Here is a 20,942-nt window from a genome sequence, read left to right as displayed (position 1 = left end):
ATCTCCGAAAATATTTTTCGAAACGCCTGAAGGCATTAAGTCTCTGCGTGCTTGCACAATCATTGCGAATTCTTGAACTTATAGCGTGATATAAACTGTCAACAATCAACATGCGAAGTCTCAATGTCGGAAGGGCGAGGTTTAGGCAAATCAATGCATACTCTCAATAATTCCCACGATGGCTGAACAGCCACACTGGCAGCTCCCGTAGACACTAACTCCAGAGCTCCGTCTAGAAAATTTTCGAGAAACTGCACGGATAGGATACGGACGAAGGAAAAGTTGTCAACGTTTGCGCGCGCCTTTCCAGTGCTGCAATCGTCTTGTATAAACCCCGAGAACAAAGCGAGCACTGGAAACATTTCTTTCTTTCTTCAAGAGTAACTGCTTGCTTTGAGTCTTATTTAACTCCGCTTAACGCAACTTATTGTACGCTGTAAGAAGAGTTTGCAAACTTTGATGCTTACCTTGTTCCCAGACTACAAAAGATTTAGCTCGGGGGCTCCTGTCTAAATACATAGGAAAGGAGAAATAATTTTTCTCAACAACCACTGCAACAAATTCGACGGGATTCATTACAATTAAAAGAAAAAGTGAAAATCTATTGACTGATGGAAGCCGATTTCTTATTTAGGCCATTCGTTTTGTTTAATTACGAAAAGTCGCAAATTCGTGAATCTAGTTCACGACTCCGTAATTCAGCAATGCAAAACGATATCACAATTCTGTAAATTGCATCTAATAGCACATCTAAAGCGAAAAAAATGTATGTATTATACATTTTTCTCAAGTACACCAATAATATGTGAGTAGTACATTCGCAAAACCATTGTAAACATGCATAAATTATTATATCAAATTTGCCCGCTGTGGATGTTCTGGTGGATGCTATTTACAGAACGGCGATATCTGTTTCTGACGCAGAGGGACAAATTTGTAAACTTAGGGCTTCCATTTTTTTTAAACACACAACTATATAAAGATCCTTGTAAAAAAATAAGGCCATAAATCGAAATTCCACTTCTAACAGTCATTAGAATTTAATTTTTCAGTCAAATGCCAGGAATTTCATTAAAATCGGCCCTGGGCTTATCCCACAAAAGCATTTCTGAGTGGCTGGTTGCGCGATGGCCTTGAAAAAAAAAACACGGCGTCTAGTCGAGCAGTACAAAAAAAAAGACCACGTGACCTTCTCCGAGCAATCGGCCATGGGCGTCTTGCGCTGGAGTTTGAGGTATAGTAGCGGCGCCTGGTGGCGGCGCGGGAAACGACATCTTGGTCGTACCAGCTTGGGTCGTATTGAGCCCTGGCTATGGCGAAGCACGTTTGTAGGCCGAGTTTTGCGTCGATTGGCACTTTTTTCTGCTATGTTGCGGGTGCCAAAAGGCTCGTCACTTCTCACAGACCATGCCGACCACGCTGCGAGCTCGCCGCAGCTTATAGTTTAACGAAAATGGCGAAGCACGTTTGTAGGCCGAGTTTTGCGTCGATTGGCACTTTTTTCTGCTATGTTTCGGGTGCCAAAAGGCTCGTCACTTCTCACAGACCATGCCGACCACGCTGCGAGCTCGCCGCAGCTTATAGTTTAACGAAAACGGACTCTCCGTGTGCCGTGGGACGTAATGCTGGGAGCAGAAGGAATCGGTGACGCCGATCCGGAGAGAAGTAGCCCAGCGTCGAAAAGGCGTCACCGTCGTTACTTCTGCGTCGTGGGCTGCCAGGAACAAGGAGGCCTGGATCCCAACATCAGATTCTACCGTTTTCCTTCAAGACCTCACGAAGTGGAGCGTCTGGTGCGCTGCATAGCTGCAGTTCGTCGCGCTGAGTAAGCGAAACTTCGCGCCATGCTGACTGCTTCGCCTGTCTTGAAGCTTGCTTGATTATCTGCGTTCTAAATTCGAGACAAGTTCGTAGTGGCCCCTGTGCCCCGAAACGTCCATCCCGTCCACAACGAGGGCCGACGCAAGGCCAGAGCAGCCGCCATCCTCAAACAGATCAAGCGACACGACATTAGCGCAAGCTTCGTCGACGCTGCGGAGTACAGTGACGGGAAGACCTTTGCCGTCGTTGTGGTAGACTCGAGCGGAAACATTTCCAATAGCGCCTCGATTCGCCCTTCAGACCCCGGAGTCGCCGAGCAAGTCGCCATCGCCCTCGCCCTGCTAGACGGTCGTGGTTCCGAAATATAGAGTGACTCCAAAACGGCAGTTAGGGCTTTTCAAAAGGGTTGCATCGCCAAGGAAGCTCTTCGTCTTCTTAGCGGCTCGAGTCCACATGCTCTCTCAAACCATTCAATTCACTGGTTTCCCGCACACGTAGGATCGGTCGAGGGTGCTCCCCCGAACCTCAATGAGTCTGCCCACGAGGCTGCGCGTGACTTCACCGACCGCGCTTCCTCTATAAGGAGCACTGACTCCCCTCCTATCTACGGTCACAGGGACGCTCCTGCTACTCACAACGAGATTATTAAATATTTCTACATGTCCAGAAGGGTCTTTCCACCCCCTCACCCCAAGTTGAATAGGGCGCAAGCCGTTTCGCTTAGGCTCCTACAGACCAGCACATATCCGTGTCTGTCCGCTCTCCACGAGGCTTACCCCGACGTGTATCGCGACGACGCCTGCCCGTCCTGCGGCCAGACCTCCACTCTACCCCACATGCTCTGGGAGTGCGGGTCGACATACCCCAAGTTCATCAAGGAGGAGTGGGACTCGCTTCTGCGTAGCCCCGCTCTAGAAAAGCAAATCCTGGCTGTCCGGCGTGCCCGCGACCGGGCCGGTGGGCTAGACCTGCCGGTCCCGACGTGGGACTAGCCGGGTGCGCGACGAGTTCGCGTCCTCGCCGGACCTACAATAAAGTTTATTCACTCACTCACTCACTCTAAATTTCGGTCTTTTGCGCCTACAGTCCCGACAGCAGACCGACATAGCAGCAGGCATGGCTGGTAATTCACGATTCGAGACACGGCCACAGCGACGATTAACAATTCGACCGATGCGAAGTGGTGAAGTGACCAGGTGTATGCAAATGACCACAAATGGCCAGGAAGATTCGGTGACCATTCACTACCTCACTACGAGCAGCACAGGTTAGAGAGTTAAATGCGCTCATACTTGACCTCAAGCCAGCATGTTGAGGCAGCGCAGCAAGGTAGTATTGATTACAGCAGATCGATGTTCGAGCGCTGTCATTAAAAGCTACCTCAAGCGAGCAGCGCACGAGCTCGCGCTGCAGCGCGATTCGCACGTACGTGCGAGCTCATATGCATTCCATCAGTTATTACTAGTTATAAAAGGGACAGATGGCCGCTACTACATCGCAGGCATAACTACTTGTTTAGCGGCATGCAGTCAACAAAGATTGCAGGAGGCCCGCCGTTTCGCGGCATGGCGAAAGACCGCTGCCGTCGCGGCGCGTACGATCGTGCGATCGAGGAGTTCGTACATCGCGGCGCGTATCGTCGTGTGCTCGAGCAGTTCCGTACACAGGATGTCTGCTTATCGCTGCTGTGGATTCATTTATAGCAAGTATTTCCTCGCGTTTGTGCGCCTGAATCTAGCAGCTAGCGTGCAAACCTTACCTGAAGTTCCACTTCGTACGCGACTCGCTTCACTTGCGATTGACACTGCACTAAAACTTCGCCGCTTAATTCTTGCACGGCGTACACGCATTCGGCACTGCATACTTGCCTTTACGCAGCGTGCCACCCCTGAAAAAATTACCGACGATTACGTTACTTCCTAATGCGAAATTTGAGCGCAGCAAATAAGCTGTTTCACCTTTTCGATAGATTGACGCAAAGAAATCGAGCAACACATGTATGCGCTATCACAGAATTTTTTTTTTATTTTTCACACGTATTCCTTTAACAAAGACTCCATTAACAGTTCTTGACAGTCATGAAGGAAGCTTTGTGGTCGGAGAAATAGACTGATATATGTTCGACTTGGTACACCAATGCTTGATTCTCAGACGAGATCTATACAAGTGCCTCGCGAGGTTGTCACAGCCGTGGGACGCGTTACGAGCGAGAGGAACGGGATGTTCTCCCGCATAAGTGTTAGGAAATTGCTGTTTGTCTTTATGTCAACATTAAAGTCCCCCACTACTAACATCGGTGTGGATCGATGGACGGTTAATGCGAGTTGCAGGAAGTGCACGACGTCTTTCGTGAGTGCGGTAGCGGACTCACGAAAGCGGTATCAGTCGGTCGCTGCTAGCGCTGGGGGGATGAAAGGGGGGCGGAGCTGGTTATGAGGCCGACGACAACGCGAAACCCAGGAACGGACGCCAAAGAGCCATTTGTGTAGCCAGCCCTCCTCCACAGTCTCTCCTCCTCCCTTCCATCATCCTCCCTCGCCCGGAGAGCCGACAGCGCGCATGCGCGGCGGCGGAGCAGCGGCGCATGCGCGGTGGCGGAGCGCGGCGGCGGAGGCGAGCTGGTTACGAGGCCGACGCCGACGACGACGACGCCGACGACGACGCGAAACCCAGGAACGGACGCCAAAGAGCTGCGCTCTAAAAAATCTTCGGTGCCCGATATTCGCTGCAGGCCGTGATACAACACAACCGAAAGTGGCCGGTCCATATTGTAAACGTGCTTTCCGAAGCAGACGGCCCAGCTTGGTACGACCCATTTTAGGACAGAGGGCGCTTTTTAGCACCTTTTTCGCAGCGCCCCCTGGGCAATGCAAGAGCCCCATTGGCGATGGAGGGCGGAAGGAGCGGCGCGCGCAGACAGGTTATAGAGGCTAGAAGGTTTTCCTAGTGTCACGACCGAGCCGGCGCAGCTGAAATAACTTGCTATGCGCAAGGCAGATGGCGCTACCGCCCGCTGGCGCGCGGGCAGGCGCAAGAAGCTCTCATGGGGGTAGTGCTCTCTGGTTCAGTCGGTTGATTGTGTGTGTGCTGCTGTCACTGCTTTGACAAGGCGTTAAAGTGCTAAAGACAGTGCAAACTCTGGCATAGGTTCTCTTGTCATTTAGATTCGACACGGACTAGCTGTAACGCCGAGAGTGTGCCGCGGCCGGAGCAAATGCAAGCGTCACATCGGGCCCGACCTACTGCGCCGTAAAGAATTAAGCGTAAGAACACATCTTGTACATGATACCGAAACGAGAAAATGAAGCGGGACAAATTGCAGGGCGGAATGTCTTTATTACACAAGGTTCCATGGCAACAATATACTAATGCCTTTCCTTGTGGGAAGTGCCCTGTGCGAGGCTACCGACAGCGCCTCATTTTCAGCAGCTTTTTCTTTTATTGCTGCGCGCTTTGTTTACTGACTTTACAAGAAAATGCATCCTAGTCAAGGCGTAAAACTTCATCACTTCTGTCGTAATTCGACGTCCATGCTCCTCGCAGCTCTCACCTTGAAGCTCACGTCCCTGAAGAAAATGCAGAAAGCTGACCATGCTATCTGCGTGTAGCTTATTGCGACTGAAAAACACCGTAAATGCGTCCTCAAGCTTTGCTATGAGCTGTTCAATTGGCCTTGATGGATAAACTAAGCCTCCATGGTCAAAATTTCGAGTAAGCGAGGTATTGTTGTTTGACTCGGCTTGCAAAGACAAAGTGCTGAAACAAGTTGCACATTGAGGGCAAGGAAATCTTTTAAGGATTTTTCTTACAACATACCCAGCTACATAAAAAGATTAGTCTGCCGTCACTTTTTTTTTGTCTACACAGCCCTGAGGATCGCTCAGGCTGCTGTGCTCCTCGAGCAGCTCTGCATGCAGCAGAAGCCAAGTTTCCGCCATCCAGTAAATTATCGACAAGTTCAGTTATTCGCGCATTTTTTTCTTTGGGGACATGAGATGGCTGCAAGAGGGCAGTCACTACTTCTGCAGGTACTTTTGCTCCTTTTGGAGGCTTTGCGAGGCTGTAGAAAGCCAGGTTGTTGATAATTATCAAAAACTGCCCCACTATTGGATGATCATTGCAACCGAAGCACTGGCACGCAATACCAAATACATTCTCCATCCAGTCTTGGCTTAGGTTTGCGGTCAACAAGTACTTGTATTGCAGGGACGTGGTTAGGTATTTTACAAGCGGCAGTGTGCTTTGCAGCGTTACACGCAGCCCAAGGGCAGTTCCTGCACTTAAAAACCGCCACCATGCTGTGCAGCATATTCTTCCCATTCATTGAGAAAAACAATAAACTCATTAAAAAACTGTGCACTTCTTGAATCAGCACGATGGCCTTTTGATGGGATTCTAGACGACATTATAAAAATTAGTATTTCCATTAGTTTTAGAAACCGTTCTGTCGTGTCGATGTTTCAGACGTTGTCCCTTTGCAAATGCGGATCAGGAGCTGTGGGCTCCTCATCCGCATGAGGATACATTCCAACACCCACAGCTGATTGAACCGCATGCCCCGGGTTGACTTTCTGGAAGCTGCCTCGAAACGTGCCTTCACACCAAGGCGCTGCTTTGGAGGAAGGCCTCCGATTTTCTCCTCCAGCACAATAGTTGGGATGGACTGCGGGAGTACCCGGAGGTCTTTGACGGTCTTGCTGAAAGTTTTTTTTTTTTTTGGGGGGGGGGCGGATTAAGTCAAGGGATTTTCGCTTCCTTGCATTTATTTGTTTCAAAGTCGTTAGTCGTTTCTTATGCTGCCAGCTGAACTGGTTCAAGATAAGCTTTCTTGAGTATTTGCATCGTAGGCAAGTATTGCATATCGGACGTCGTCACAGTGCAGGGTTTCGAGAAGTACGCTTTTCCATACTGTGTATGTTGGCCAGGTGAGAGAGGCTCAATCTAACAGCCGGGACAAAGTAGCAATTTATCACCTGCTTTGAACGTAGCGTTCGTTGAAATGCCTTGAGCGCGCGACACAGGTTTCGTCGAGAGCCTTGTCATCTCGCGTTATGTTTCGAGCCCATTCTTGCGACCGATGAGGGTCGGACGGGGCGCGGAACGACACTTTTTCTTTCGACGACTTGTAGCCACCTTTGCAGAGCGGCACGAAACACGTGCGACCTTTTTTGTCGGCATTATTACATGTGCATCTAGAGGCACAAACAAATCGCGCACAAATCCCAGCCCGCGCGCACTTGCCAACTGGCTGGGCGAACGGCGCGCCTAGAACAGCGCCGCCAAAACTCGCCTGGTAGCTGCAGCGCCACCTACGCAGTGCATCCAAACTGGTTTCACAGGGGCCCCTTGAAATGGCGGCCGTTCACGACACTAGGAAAACCTTCTAGCCTCTGTAGACAGGTGTTCCGTCGCTGACGTCACGCAGCGGCGGCGGCGGCGGCGGTTGTGGCGATAGTTGACTGCGAAGCGAGAGAGACGGCGATGGAGGGCGCTGGCCCGGGGCATAACGGATTGCGCGGTAGGCCTCGCGAGTACGTTACGGTCGAGGATGCTCGCCAGGCGACAAACGAGGCGCGACGTGCGAAGTGGAGGGAGCAAGGCGTTCGACAGCGAGTGCCGCTCTCCTCTGCTAAGAGGATGCAGCGTAATTCTGTCCGGTTTGTGTTACGCAATTGTAACACTTACTGGAGACAAGCATGCTGCATCTTTAGGCAGTGCATTAAGTGCTCGCCTGTGTCGTTGAGGACGTCGACCTAAAGCGCCACACGTGTACTTCACACTGTGGCTTGCTATATGTCTTGCAAGAAGTCTGACCCTCCGATCGTATAACTTATTGGATTACCAGGTGAGCAGGCCTTAACGTGTTACAGAAGTGTAATATGCTGCCGAACTTTTACAGGGAAGCTGTTTATGGCTAGGGTTCCGTGAAATTTTCATGTGTGTGAGCAAAAACTATCATCATCAGCAATGGCTCGTGCCACTGCTCACGTGTTTTTCGTCGTCTTCCACAGCTGGCTCCGCTTATGCTCATCGTGCCAGCGTTCCCACACTGTCCTTCCCTTTGCGAAGGCGCTGGCGGTACTGGCCCATGCACTGCCAGTCGGTGCGGTGATTTTGGTCTCAGATTCTTTTGATGATGGTGATGATGACCTTCACGCGTTTGGCGCATAACCACGTACGGAGATTGGCCAAGAGTGCATAGTGCTAAGGTAATACATATAAAAATCTATAATTATCATGAATAAAAGCGAGGAAAGTTCAAAACAATTTAGTAAACAGTCATTCGATAAAAAAAGTATATAGTATAATATATATGAGGCAATAAAGGAAGAATAAAATGAATAATACGGTCAACAATGAAAACGGTTTGATTCAATTATGAATTTTTTTTATGGCGATGCACACATTCCTGTGTGAGTGCCCAAGCACAGAAGCTCCGAAAGACAGCAGTACCGGAGTGTTCAATGGCAAGCCGAGCTGTGCCACTGTAATTTCCACAGCTGACTCTGATGGTACCCATCATGCCAGCGTTTCCATACTGCCCCTCCCTGTGCGAAGGCGCTGACGGCACTGGCCCACATGCCTATCGGTGTGGTGATTTCGGTCTCAGATTTCTTGCCTCAGTATATCACGAAATGAAAACACGAATGTATGTAATGAATGTGTAACACGAATGAACGCGGAAGTATAAAAATAAATGTATGTGCGTGCCTTTCGTCCCGATGACTACCGATCAAGAAAATGATACGTTCATACCTTTGTTGGAAATTCCGCGTCACCTCTTTGTCATTTGCTACACAGCTTCGCTGGTCATCCACCTTCACAGAGTGGTACGGCTCACGATTTTTTTTTTTTGCGCACCTTTCCTGAGCGCCAGCTGCAGTCCGGTCGCGAAAGGTATGCGCGTATTAGCTTGAAATGGTGGTGTTGTTTTTTTTACAGAAAGCACCGAGCGCAGAGTGTTAAAGAAAGGAAACGCACGCACAAAGATGACGATTGTTGTTTGGGTTCAAGGTAAGCCCTAAAGGGTGTAATTTTTTTAGTGAATAGTACATTCACTCCGAGCACGAGCAGAGTGAACTTACCTCGCGGCGTGCGTAGTGTAAAAGAATCCTCAGTCGCGCAGTGCTGCGACATTTTCCCCGGGGGCAGACGAAGCTCGCTGAGCGAGTTAAAGGGACCTGTGATGGCACTGGCCACGTGAACAACTCGCGTCGCCCATGAACGCCGATTACTTGCTGTCACTTTGGCGACGGCATAGTTCACATCACTCAAGCGGCTGAGTATAACGAATGGTCCAGTGTAAGTGGTGAGAAACTTGGGGTACAATCCCTTTTTGCGAAGAGGTGTCCACAGCCAAACATAATCACCAGGAGTAAAGCTGACGGGGATATACCGCGCGTCATAGCGAATCTTGCGGTTGCGTTGTGAGGACAACGTCCTAAGTTGCGCCAGTCGACGTGCTTCCTCAGCACGACACAGAGTTTGGGCGATGGAAAGATCTTCTTGGCACAATAAAGGTAGAACAGTGTCCAGGAAGCTCTGGGGAGCGCGCACGTACAGCAAGAAGAACGGCGCATATCCAGTAACTTCGTGCTTGGCACTATTGTACGCGTACGTTACAAAAGGTAAGACGGCGTCCCAACTCTTGTGGTCAGCAGCGACATACATTGATAACATGTTGGTAACGGTTCGAATCGTCCGCTCCGTGAGGCCATTGGTTTGCGGGTGGTAAGGATTGGAATGACGATATGCAGAACCACAAAGCCGTAAGAATTCTTCAACGACGTCGGCGGTGAATTGCCGTCCACGGTCACTGATTACAACACGGGGAGCGCCGTGACAGAGTATGACATGATGCAACAAAAATGAAGAGACATCTGCTGCAGTGGCAGATGGAAGTGCCGCCGTTTCCGTGTAGCGAGTAAGATCATCTACGCATACTATAATCCAGCGGTAGCCAGCTGACGTCTTTGGGAGCGGGTCAAGCAAGTCGATGCCGACTTTTCAAAGGGTAACGTCGGTGCAGTGATGCCAACCCTATGGATTTATCCCTAGATATAGAGATTTTGTCTTTGCTTTAGGGATCTAGCGTCTTTTTGTGAAATCTAGGGATTTTAAGCGGTCGTATAATTGTTACTTTAAGCGGCGTCAAGGCAGGCGTATCTGATTATGTTGCCTTCCAAACAGAAAATACTATGAAAAATGCTAGTTACTGCTCATATATTTTTGGTGTTCTGCCAAGCCGATAGATGGCGACAGCAGTTCTGCAACGCGAAATAATCGGCTGCTGCACAGTGAGGTAAAACGAAACCATATGACTTTCAAACTGTTTAATCGTGCGTGTGATCTCCGGCGCTACGAGTGACTGCTGCTCTACGAAAGAAAAAGCTGAATTTTGACTTGTAGTGTCAGCATCGACGCGCTACGTTTACGCTCACCGCGTACCTTCACCGTTCAAACGTGCTGCATGTCAGATGGCAACTTCTGGACCAAGAGACTTTGATGATGGTGAGCCAAGCAAAAAGAAAGCGAAAGCGTACGACCAAAAATATTTGACCAAATGGGAAGCGGATCCGAAGTACAGAGGGTGGTTGTCAGCCAGTAAAAAAGGGCCCTTGTACTTTTCCTGCAAAGCATGCAGATCCGATTGTAAAGGTGGGAAATCAGAAATCGACCGCCACTTTGCAAGCTCCAAGCACAAGAAAAGCGCTGCAAGCTTGCAATCGACCTGCGCGCTGACATCCATGCCTTCAATAAGTGGGCAAACTCAAGTAGACAAATCGGTCAAAGAGGCTGAAATCAGGCTTGCAGCGTTTGTCACTGAACACAATCTACCTTTTAATGCCATGGGGCATTTAGTTGATGTTGTCAAGGCGTCGTGTGACGACTCGCAGATTGCAAAGAAGTTAAGTTGCCGCCGGACAAAGTGCGCTGCAACCATAAAGAATGTGCTTGGAGAGGAGAGTCGCGAAGAGCTCTATGAGCTTTTGCGCACACAGAAGTTCTCCCTTCTGGTGGACGAATCCACTGACAAGGCTACGGTGAAGCATCTGTCACTTGTCGCCCGAGTAATGAACGCCGACGGTGGCATAATGGATGCGTTTTTGGACTTAGTGCCAGTCAGTGATGCGACTGCCAGCTCTCTCTACACTAGCTTAAAGGCGGTGTTCAGTGCTGCGGAAATTCCGTACGCCAAAAATTTGATTGGTTTTGCGGCCGACGGAGCGAACGTAATGATGGGTGCAGTGCGCATCATTCCGTCGCGTCGCTGCTACAAGCAGAAATTCCAGGCCTCTTCATTATGAAGTGCGTTTGCCATTCGTTCCATCTGTGCGCCTCGTATGCGTGTAAAACACTTCCAAGAGGAGTTGAAGATCTGGCACGCGATGTTTTCAATTACTTTTTGTCGCCGAAGCAGACATCTGCCTTCCAAGAATTCCAGAAGCTGGCAGAGGCGTCTACAGATGCCTCTGCCAGCTGCGTCTACTACATATTTATTTATCTCTGATAAAATGTATAACAAATGGAACAAAGAGTGAACTGCGCTGAACTTTGTTAAAGCTGAAATTGCCACATTAACAAGTAAACAAAGGAAATCTAGGGATTTTTTTAAATCTAGGGATTTCTCGGGGTTCATTTTAGGGATAAAACGTTGACCTGAGTTGGCATCACTAAAGCCCCTCAATCTCCCAAAGTAGCGCCATTCACTTCCCTCCTCCTCCGCTCGGCGCGGCCTCGACGGTGGCGCCGCTGGTGGTGGGCCTGCCGTAGCAGACGACGGCTAACACGCTACGGGAGGAAATCCGCGGAAAAGTTCGTTCGAGTCCTGCGGAGCAGTTTTTTCAATCTAGATCTTGCTTTGTCAGTCGGTAACTGGCCTTAAGAATGTCGTGTCGGATTTGCGGAAGAAATAGAGAAAAGCACCATTATTCAAGGCGTATTTAAGGCGTAAAGCGCGCGCACGTTGAATGTTCGTGTTGCTGAAACACGACACAAGCACGCGGTGTGCTCAGACACGCGAGTAATTACCAGAGTTTCAGGTTTTGACAGCGCGAAAGTATGTGCACGTGGTTTCGTAGGTTAATTTACGTACCTGCAGGATGCTTTTGTTCGGCCGGCGCGTGAGAGATTCCGACTGTCTGCGGTCAGCAATGCCTGGCAGCAGGGCCGTTTCTGTTCCGCGCCTTTTACAGATGTACGTAGCTCATGCACAGGTTGTGGTGGCCATGAGCAACGTTTTCACACATAGGCGGTATAGATAATTTTAACAACGTACCAGCATGTGAAATCGTTATTTATTTATTACAGTGCAAATGGTTAGAATTTGATAGAAAAGTAAGAAGGAACTTGATGGGACAACTGGAAAGAGGTTCAGAAAATAATTATCCCCCTCCCTCATTGGCACCAGCAACACTTTTGTTGAAGTGCTAATTTTATCTCTGTATACTACGTGCGTCTGTATTCTTTTGCGTTGTAAGTTTTCACAAGGAAGGAGTATTGCGTTAACTGGAACAGTCAAGGCACACAAGACAGAAGAAAAGTTGATTCTTGGGTTTTACATCCCAACACCACGATCTCATAAGGCACGCCATAATGGGGGCTCTGGATAAATTTTTTTTTGCAGCTGGGGTTCTTTAACGCACCCCCAATGCACTGGACACGGGCCCGTTTTGACACGGGCGTCAAAAGAAGAGGTTGGAGGAGCCGTGTCACTTCACAAAGCCGCGCGTTCTTTGCCACTTGCTCGAAGTCAGCCCGCCCGATCTTGTGAATCCACACTTTTCTTCGTTTTGCGTTGCGCCCGGCGGATGGTAAAACAAAAAGCTTTTTGCCGTCACTGGGTCTGTTGTGGCAACCGTAGGCGCAGCAGCACGGCATCGCAATTAAGCACTCGGCCCTAACACATTGTATAAAACTACCGCGCTCCTTCAAACCGCCTGCCGTACTTCGTCGCGCAGGCCCAAGAATGGGGGTCGCAGGCCCAAGATTGGGGGTCGCAGCGCGCTGAAAAAAAAAGATATACAAAAGCGCGGCGCCTGCTCTGCGCCGGAAAGAAAAAAATATACAAAAGCGCGGGGCCTGCTTTCACGTGACACAGATTGGCCAATGGGGGAGCGGAGGAGGCTGGGGCGACAGGAGGAGTGGAGGAGGAAGCGCCTGGGTGAGCGGGGTGGCGGAAAGGTCTAAGAATGGCGCTACTTTTGGAAAATTGAGGGGCTTTAGGCATCACTGCGTCGGTGGCCTAACTGGTTGTAAATAGCCAGCTGGGGCCGTCGTCGTTTGCTTGTGGCGCTGGCAAACAGTACATCTGGCGACATACTGTTTCGTTGTTTTCCAGAGCCTGGGCCAGAAAAATCTCTAAGTAGGTGTAGTGTGCGTGCAAAGCCAAGGTGCCCGGACGTGATATCGTCATGCATGGAACGAAGGACAGCAGGGCGCAGGTTTTCGGGCACAACTAGAAGCAATGGGGGACCACCAGCCGAGTAATTTTTTTTTTGTACAGCAAACCATTACGAAAAGTAAACGGTGTTGTTCCTGCCGGCTCACGTGCAGCTGCCCGTAGGGATTTCAAGGTAAGGTCGCAACCTTGCTCGCTCTCGAAGGTACGCAGGTCTGGAAAGCCGGAAGAGATGGAAACTAGGTAGTCATCGAAGTCATCATCCTCAGCTTTAGCGTGCGGCGAAGGGAGACGGGATAGGCAATCAGCATCCGTGTGACAGCGTCCGTATCTACATTTTTGTAGATGCTATAAAAGTATCAGGCTTACAAAGGAGCTACCGGAGGACAACACCCTGCGTTTTCTGGACGTTCTCCTTTCTTTCAGGAAAGAACATGTATGCTGGCGGTATGCAGCCCGCTCAGCAAAAAGCCTCTTGCCTTTTTCGTTGGCTCACCCAAGGTTAGTGAAGAGGGGAATCGCAAAAGCCGCCTTCCGTAATGCACTGCAAAGATCGTGCGTACACGAGATTGAAATTACCTTTAAAGGCCCTGTACAGCTTCTTTTGCGGGCTGGTTTTCGGAGCGTGCTTCTGCTACAGCTAGCGGCAGACATGTTAGCTAAAATGCACCGAAGGAAGATGCTAGGCAATACCGAGACCAATACTTTAAAAATGGCTGTCATCCCCTATTTGCACGGGATGTCCCATAGTGTAGACTGAAGAAGGCCGCCTGAAGGTTGGGTGTTTCGGTTGTGTTTTCAGGCCCAGGCGAGTTGAACTCCTTATGCAGATGCGTCGACCGAGACGGGACGCTGCCTCAATGATCGCCTCAGGGAACACGCTAACATAAAACAAAAATACAGCAGCAATCTTGCCCTGCATTGCAGGTCTTGCAAATGCATCCCTTGTTTTAGAAAGGTCACCGTCATCCAAAAGCACGCTGACAAGCACATGCGTGAAATTATCGAGGCATTTGCCATCATCCAACGTGCTCCTTCATGCATTACTTAACCATCCATCCAGTTATTAGACTAAAGAAACCACGTATCTGCAAATTCCGCCCCCCCCCCCCCCCCCTGCAACCTCAAGTCATTCTACTCACGTTTATCACGCCATTTATGTTTTCATTCTTGCTTCTCTGCCTACATATTCCGCGACCGCGCAATAAACATACTTGTTGGAAGTCAGCGGCTGTGTCGTGTGCCCCCTTTCTGTGTCCCGTTAGTTGCGCTGTTTACTAAAGTATGTGTTCATACCAAAAAGCTCGGCCAGTCATTATTCTTAAGTTCGATTTAAAAATAATGTGGGGCTTTCGTTTTGTAGTCGATATATGTTTGGAAGTGCAAGCATGCAACGTTAGACTTTTCCTGCATGGCATACACAAAATGCCGTGTTTCTTGCGTATTGCCGCACCTGGGCTGAAATGTTTACCATGCTCTCAGTATTGTCTCTCATCAACACCGGGCCGCTGGGAAACGCGAGTGCGAGTCCTGCCTTGGAGTGCTTTTATTTCCTTGTTTTCTCAGCTCAACAATTATTTTAGCAGCATATAAATAGCTCACGTTGTTATTTGCTTATTTGATGAGCATAGTATGACCGCTATTCCCTTAAAGACCATTGTAAAAGGGCAACTGGTAGTCCATGAAGGAGAAACCGCAAGCACTCTCAAAACAGTTGCACGCTTTGGGGTGTACATTTGTCCCACAACGATAATCGTCAGCTGCCTCGTTTGCTTTTCCTATATTGAAAACGCTGCGCCCGCTACTTTCCTGTCAAGAATGCAATGTCACGCTGATAACGCACATGCCGTTCGTGACTTGGAAGTACTGGACTCGCAGCGTCAAGGAAAGGAAATGCTGGCAAACGATTATTCTTGTGGGACAAGTTACACCCCGAAGGGTGGAAACTTGTTAAGAGTGTGGGGAGTACACAGTCCATACACTTGCAGTTACACCCCAGGAGGACGAATGCTTGTGACGGGTCTGTTACTCCTAAAATGGAGTAAAATCGTTATGCCTTTTCGTTCTTGGAGTGTTGTTGCCTCAAAACATGGCTCGTACCCACAGTTTGGATTAACCACACTGGGTTGATTGAAAAGTGCATCTAACAAAATACCAAAAGGGGGTGAAGGCAAATATTCAAAACGAAGCATTAGGCAACTGAATGCTAACAGAAACTTCTAGAGGGCCTATACATCAATTTAGAATAAAATGAGCAAGTAAAGTGTCCCACAGTCGGTACCCTAGCGGCGAAACCTTTCTGACTCTTCAGTGAGCTTGTGTATAGAGAGAGAGAGACAACGTTATTCGCCTGAGTGGGGAGCTAATTCATGGGCCCGTCAGGAAGGCCAAATGACCGCCAGGCGATGCGTGACGGCGACCTCTTCGGCTCGCTCCACGGCTCGGAGTTGCAGGTCCGGGCTGGAGCTAAGCAGCACTTCCACCCACGATGAAGGTGAGGGAGCGGCCAGGAGATCGTCACATCCTCTGAGACAGTGAGGAGAACTTGTGTATTGCAGTAATCATTGACCCATAGCTTGCCTAGTTGACAGGAACCAAAGTACACAATATTTGGTGTAGTAAACGCTAACCCCAGCTTACTATAGTAGGACACAACTTAAAAAAAGTTGGCAACCAAGGCACACGAACCGCCCGGGGTTACTCGGCTAGCCAATCATAGAAGCAAACGAAGTCGTCATGCGACGTTTTCAAAATGACGTCGTACTTGATACCTCCTGAGCATCTGCTGCTCTTCAGGAGTCCTTTCATCGGCGGAAGCAATGAGGTGTGCAACAGACGTGGACAAAGTGTATGAAGTCTGAGCATTTCACTCTTCAAAAGTCCCCGGTACAGTTTATTTCACTGAATCCATGAAAGTTCAATGCCAAGTGAAGTGAAATTTGACAGTAAATAGCTGCAGCGAAGCAAGCGTTTTATTTCAGCTCAATAAATAAATAGGCTTTTACCGTTACACAATAACAGTCGAGGGAAGGCGGGTACAGGAATGGTGCGATGTTTGGTTGATGACACTCAACCAGTGGCGTAGTAACAGGGGGGGAGGGGGGGGCGCCGTGGGCCCCGGGTGCACGGGGCCAGGAGGTGGGGGGGGGTGTCTTATACGTCTGAAGACACCCGAAAGTTGTCGATATCCTCGCCTTCGTCGACTACACCCGAGGGGGGGGGGGTTGACAGAGGAGCTAAGGGCCCCGGGTGCCAGACGACCTAGCTACGCCACTGTACAGACAGCTCTCATAATACGTGAACCATAGGTGCACATTTCATTTTCTTTGCATCACGTGTTTCAGACCACCTCAGCCAGAGATCTTGCATCGGTCTGTCTCCTCCGACCGTGCTCGAAAAAGGAAGCGAGTTGCGTGAAATACCTTTCCTGTGTTCCCAATCTAAACCAACACATCACGCTTGCTGTCTATCATTTAGTGTTGGCCGAATACATTTAGCCAGGAACTTCGTACTCGATACCGATACTCAGGAAGAAAGTCCGAGTACACGTAAGCGTTTGTTATGAGTTGTAAATACGAAAGCATAAATATCCAACTGAACGCTGCTGAACGGTCCTTCGAGTTATGAACTCCTTGCGGACAAGCGAACGCGCTGAGATGCTTGGCACGTTCTGATTTGGCCTCACCGAGGCGTAGTTAGTGCGCAGGTTAGAGCTTGCACAGACAAGGAATGCGCGGAAAACACAGGCTTCCGAGAGCGAGGGTACGAGAGCGCGAGGCACGCTCGTGACCTAGCGTCGCAGCCGAAGGGAAGTTGGGTGCCGTTTCACTGCTACAGGCGCCACCGACGTTTTCGCTCAATGGGCCATGTCACGCTTTCTCACCCAAATTGTTTTGTGGCATGTTATCCGTAGGCAACGCTCGTCAACGAAAGGTTATTACAACGAGCCATAAAACGAGCATGTGTCTGATTGAATAGAGCATCACAATATAGCGTGATGAAATCGGGATTAAGTCCCACAACGACGCGTAAATATTTTTCGAAATTATTATTTCAATTCTAATAAAATTTATTCCTTACTTAACCATTACGACCCGGGGCGAAAGACAAGAATGTACGCGTACTCGAAGTTCCATGGGCTTTAAAGAACCCCAAGTGTTCGACATTTATCCGAAGCCGCCAACTATGGCACACCTATAGCCCGTCAGTTGCTTTGGTTCGTTCAATGACATCATTCATTCGTTCGTTAAGTCTTTCTTTTCCGTTGACGACTATAATGACGTCTCGTCTATAGTGTCAAGAACTTCATGAATGTTAAACCTGCCGTTCTGTGTGATTCTGTGGCACTCGAAGCCTATCCTGTCTATAATTATGATCCATGTCGTTTTTGGGTGGGAAATGTGTTGTCAAAAGCTTCACTGAAGATTTATTTTTTAGGGCACTTTTAAAGGGAGAGCTTGCTTCCCACAACAGTATAACTAGCACTACCTGTCTGTTACACGTGGCGCCACCTGCATTCGCGTTATGGCCATAACATGGCGAAGTCATTACATCTACGGACCGCTACAACCTGTGACACAGAACTGTTCCGCCGTTTTTAACAAAAAAAATGAAGTTCTCAATTCTAGGAAGCCTGCGGGCAAACTACAGGGCATGACGTTAAGATCAGAGGGAAGTATAACCGTCAATTTACGTGTTGGAAGCGGTGATTTGTGAAAATTTGTCGTCATTATCACTAAGAATCTGTCGTCATCGTCATCGTACATACTTTTAGAGCCACCGTCCGCCAATGCACCCCTGTGTTGAATGTGGAGGAAACAAGCAATGTATTAGATGAGCACCAAATAGCACTGCTTGCAGAAATGCTTCATTAAGTAATCGTTCAACTGAAATTCTTTATTTCAGCAAAAGAAAAAAATAACTGTAATGTTCTGATTAGCAGCCACTCAGTTGCCGCAAAAGGTGTCGTCGTTGCTTTTAAAGTGAGCGCAAACGTAGTGAGAGGCGCAAGCAATATCAGCCACTGATCGCTTAAGCACACGCCAGTAAATCTGTAGCGTTGATAAGACGCGCATAAGCTTCAATGCAAAAGTTAGGATTCGGAATCAGCAAATCGGAATTTCTTATGCTACTGGAACCCTTCTAACTGCGTAGCAAGTATTATCTTACCCCGCCTTTCTAGCGCTGTCGCTATGCTCCCCAATAAGCAGCCTATAAGGGGCCCTATAACGGAAAACTATTGCAATGTGTTTTTTTATTCCAATCTCCGCACGTCAAATTTACGTAACCGCCAACGCAAGTATTGGAAGGCGGCCCGCAGCGTTGTTTGAACAGCCCTACCAAATGCTCTCATGGTTTATAGGAGATCACTTCTGTTTTCTTTGAAAGCCAATAGTGCGGGCTGCCTTGACAGGTTTCTTTTTTTTCTTATGGCTCACTAGAGCCGAGGAGCGCCCACAAGTGCAGAGGGTTTCGGTGGGTCCGACCTAGTGCAGTGAAAGTCGACAACCGAATGGGGAGGGTGGTGACGGCGTCTGCAATTGGTCCGCTTCCCCTTGCCTATAGCATGCGGTTGGCTGGCCGAAAATCGCTACTTATGCAAAGCAAGTTTAAAAAATACCTCTAAAGCTTGTCCTCAGCGAAGAATCGTTGTCAGAGGATATCCTGTACGTGCCGACAGGCCTAGACAACGTTGTACTGAGCCCCCAATTTTAATTTTTATTATACGCTCATAAATCCAGTCTCGCTGGTAGCTCCGAGTTGCCAGTGCCTGAGCAATGGGTGTGCATTCATCTGATATTTCTTTCGGAACCAGACAATCTCAGGCTATTCCAAAACAATTTTTTTTCTTCGGTACATTAATGTGTCTTTAGGGCGTGCACGTCACTTGGACGTGGCGAGTTCTCGCGGCTTTGTGCCATCGCATGACAGACAGTTGTAGTGGGCGCGGCCCGTAAACGTTTTGCTGAAAGCGGAGGGCTAATGGCAGCGGCGTACAAACAGCAATATTTGTTTTGCTCTTTTTCGATGTATTTATGCCTAATCAGTGTGTACACATCATATTAGGATGAGAGTTCTTGCAATTTGCGTGACAACGCGTGACAGACGGCTGAAGTGGGGGGTAGCCCGAAAAATGTTTCACCTCTCATGGAGGACTAGTTGCAGAATTGGAATGGAAACCGATTAGAAGAGCTTCCCATTGCAGCGCCCAAGATCACGTCAACTTGTTAGTACTGGCCGCGGGAACTGCACCCGTCGTTTACAAAATCGCTGCCGGTAGTGCAAACTGTTCGCTTTAGAAAAGCGTTATCACGCGTATGAGCGAGAGTAAGTGAGGAGTAAGCAGGGGACCCTCCTTTAGTTATTATCAACCGTTTGAAGCCAACAGATAATGAAGCTAAGCATGTAAATTATTTGTAGTTCTCATTGAAGTGACCAAATGATAAGCTAAAGGGAAATGAAAATGGGCGCTCATTTCTGCATTTTAATTAAAGCTACAAATAACTTTTCTTATGCTTCCCGTTGCTTCGTCATCTATTGGGCTCACATGATCGGGAATAATGAACATTGGTCTCGCTTCTCCTTCATTGCATAGCGAGGGTCTCGACCTCAACATGACTGATTACTTCAGGTGGCATGCGAAGGTTTATGGGTCAGCTGTCTGCTCCTAAAGTAAACGCACTGCGTGACGCCGTCAGCCACAAGGGCGTCCCACATCCGCCGCCAGGATCATGAGTGGCGCAGGCTAACACAACCCGAGTTAGATCGCGCACACATATAAAATACCCGAGCATGGGGACGCGGGAACTGCTGCCGCCGAGGCAAAACGTTTGTGACGCGCACGTAATTTCTAAGTTGTGTTTGGCTCCCACCAGCGACAAGTTGCTTTTTCAGGGTCCCCTTTCATTTTCCTTGAGTTTGTCATTTCTAAATTTCAATTGAAACTACAAGGAACTGCCCTTGACTTCATTATCTGTTGGCCTTACACGCGTAACGACCGTTCACGAGCTATGCCTTTAACGATTCCCTCAGCTTCGCCTTCCTTCGCCTCGCTCTGTCCTACTCGTCTATGCGAGTGAGCTACGTAAGCAAATGATGCCAACGAAAACAGTTGCGGGATTGAAGACATGTCCCCTTGCCGAAACGTTGGCAAAGCGACTTGCCAGCAAGAAGATAGATACTTTGTATCTACCATCTCGTGAACTGCTTATATAGGATTTATTTATTTATTTATTTATTTATGAGGCTGTACATTTGTTTTTAAACACTAACTTCGAGCCTTACTTTATTTCCAGAAAGTACGTGTTTAGGCTCTAGGCCATGACTAGACACGTTCGATAATGTGTATTTGCTTCTCCCCTATTACGTCATCGTTCCTTGCCTCTTCTCCCCGACCCCGGTGTAGAGTAGCTGGCTAGAAGAATGTGCCTCGGGCCAGGACTCTCTGCATTTCTTATAAGTCTACTTTTCGCTCAATGTACTTCTATATTTCATTTGACAGTCAACCCTTGCATGATTACACGAATATTGGAGATCTCGGTGTTTTTTGCGTAACCAGCAAGCGAGCGAAGAGAAATCGATTACGAAAGAAAAAAAAGGCCTACTGGTACGTGACTTCGAATGAAGTGCCAAGATTACGTCTTTTGTTTTGCTCGTTTGCGACAAAGTAGAGGGAAATACGCAACCTGATGTCGTAGTAGTGGTTCTGGCCGCAGATGAA

At 48.7% G+C, this 20,942-nt stretch overlaps 1 protein-coding gene and 1 long non-coding RNA gene across 5 annotated transcripts in view; one reads left to right on the top strand and one right to left on the bottom strand.

Annotated features, from left to right (window-relative positions):
- The window catches only part of LOC135896209 (uncharacterized), a 224,891-nt gene that overhangs the window by 135,698 nt on the left and 68,251 nt on the right, over positions 1–20,942 (top strand). The window lies entirely within an intron of this gene.
- Positions 15,638–20,942, bottom strand: part of LOC135896237 (uncharacterized) — a 44,360-nt gene continuing 39,055 nt past the window's right edge. For both annotated transcript variants that reach the window (XR_011507974.1, XR_011507973.1), the window contains exon 4: positions 15,638–15,748. This is a non-coding gene — a long non-coding RNA (uncharacterized lncRNA). The remainder of the gene's footprint in view (positions 15,749–20,942) is intronic.

The sequence above is a fragment of the Dermacentor albipictus genome, chromosome 8, assembly GCF_038994185.2.
Source record: "Dermacentor albipictus isolate Rhodes 1998 colony chromosome 8, USDA_Dalb.pri_finalv2, whole genome shotgun sequence".
Taxonomy (NCBI): Eukaryota; Metazoa; Arthropoda; class Arachnida; order Ixodida; family Ixodidae; genus Dermacentor; species Dermacentor albipictus.
The sequence above is the reverse complement of the archived record's forward strand: the minus strand, read 5'-3'. Positions and strand labels throughout refer to the sequence as shown.